A 2323-nucleotide genomic window follows, 5' to 3' on the forward strand; every position below is an offset into this window, starting at 1 on the left:
ACACATGGCCAAATTTGTACTCAATATCATGGAACAATTTGAATACAAATTGTTAAAGAAAACCTGATTGGCTGAGCAGACTGCTACCTAAAACACAACAAAATAAAAAATTGTGTGTGTGTAAAAAAGACAAAACATTTCAATAATTTTTTAAAGGCCAGTGGGTAGCAATTAGAACTGTATCTCCCTAGGAAAATAGGGAGCAACGTCATTGGAAGCTGTAGCACCTTCCTGGAAGGATTGCAGAGGTGAGTTCCACCACCAAGGGCCGAAAGAATGCAGCGGTGGTGATTCCCACTACATCCCCCGCTCGTCTTGGGCAACAAACAGGCGAATCTTGCAGAATGACAGTGGAAGTGGTGATCCCAATTGCAGCTGTTCCAGATGTAGTTTCATCTCTTGAGCAAATTCATACATTTCCTGGTAACTGGCCAATGCATTTTTTCTCGATCCCAGTTTTGAAGGAACACCAGAAACCAGAACAGCAGTTTGTCTTGTTTGCCAGCGATACACCTCATCGTCCTACTTCAGAGGTACATCAACTCCCCAATTGTATGTCATACTTTAGTCTGCAGGAGTTTTGATTGCTTTTCCTTTCCACGGGGAGTCACACTTGTCATATTACAATAATGGCATAATGCTGTAAGGATTTAGTAAGGAAGACATGCCAATGGTTCTAGACTTATTGGTAAGACATTTGTGTATTAGATCCAAACCCAGTGCCATCAAGTTGAGTCTGACTCATAGTGACCACAGGGAAGCATAAAACTGTTCCTTGGGGTTTCTGAGACCAAATCTTTACAGGAGCAGGCAGCCTCATTTTTGTCCTTCATAGTGGTTGGTCAGCTTCAGTCACCAATCTTGAGGTTAACAGCCTAACTTTAGCCAACGGTGCCACCAGGGCTTCTATTTATGTAGTAGAGGGTAGGAACTTAACCCAACACATATTTAGGCACATTCCATCTCAGTGAAATTTCTATGGGTTTACTGATGTGAGGCATATCAAATATTTCTTGCAAAGTGAAGGAAAATTGTTACAGCAGGTCCCTTCTAAAAAGGAGGCACAATTCCTGGTGGGCCTCCTTAGTTTGGGGATGCAAATTATCCTTCATTTGGCTGTGTTATTGCTTCTGATGTTAGGTCTTATTGAGTCAGTCATTTTCAGTCATCATCAAAATTGTTATTTTCATCAAAATTGTTATTTTGAGCCCATTGTTGAAACCACTGTGTCAGTCCATCTCTTTGAGAGTTTTCCTCTATTGCCATGATCTTTTACCTTACAAAGTATAATGTCTGTGTTAGGCCAGGTTGACTAAAGAAACAAATCTAGTGACACTCATACAAGGGGGTAACCCACACAAAACCCAGAACCTATGTATTTAAATTTTTTACAAAAGAACCTTATCACATTCATCTTAATACATTTGTCAAATCTGCAATTCCATTCTTGGAAACATATTTCAAACTCATATAGGTTTGGATGGCTTGCAGCACCTCTCTCATTTTTCCCTTCATCTCTTCTATGTAGTCGAATTGCTGTCTTTTCATTTTTCCTCTTCGTTTGAGGAAACTAAAAGATGTCAAATGGAGTGAGGTCAGGTGAGTCAGATGTGTGGGGCAAGAGAGGAATGCTGCTTTTTGCCCAAAACTGGCACACTGAGATGGCTGCATGAGCAGGTGCATTATTGTGGTGGCAAAACAAGCCCCATCTGCCACGAATCAGGCCTTTTTTGTTGCACGTTGTTAAGCATTCTTTTCAGAACCTCTAAATAGAAAGCTTGATTAACAGTCTGACCTGGTGGAATGAACTCCAAATGCACTATCCCCCTCACATCAAAAAAACAAAGAGCATTGTCTTTATCTTTGATTTCACTTGACAAACTTTTTGGGCAAGGTGAGGATGGCTGTTTGATGTTTGGTTTCGGGGTTGTAAGCAGATACGGATCTCTTCCAGTCGGTTGCTCAGGGAGCTGTGTCTTCTAAATTTCTAGGCAAAAGCTAGGCTTCTTTAGTGTGTTGAGACATTTCAATTGGTATTTCACTAAATCCTAGAGCCTTATCTTTCATCAATGCCTTTAGTGCAACTTGGACTTTTTGGGTTTTGATCATGAAATGGTTGAATGTCTACCAATTCTTTTTGGTACTGTGACTCTGCATTCCTTTCAACTTCTTTTGATGCTTCATCATTCAGTATATTGTTCATAAAATCCTTCAATAAACATTTAAAGACTTAAATGTTTTTTGTTCTTTCAACTTAAGAAATATTAGATTTATTCTTCCTTTTAGGTTTTATAAACTTGGATCTTTTGTGTGTGTTTAAGAT

The sequence above is a fragment of the Echinops telfairi genome, unplaced genomic scaffold (assembly GCF_000313985.2).
Source record: "Echinops telfairi isolate 266 unplaced genomic scaffold, ASM31398v2 ScPeMD7_5868;HRSCAF=6743_1, whole genome shotgun sequence".
Taxonomy (NCBI): Eukaryota; Metazoa; Chordata; class Mammalia; order Afrosoricida; family Tenrecidae; genus Echinops; species Echinops telfairi.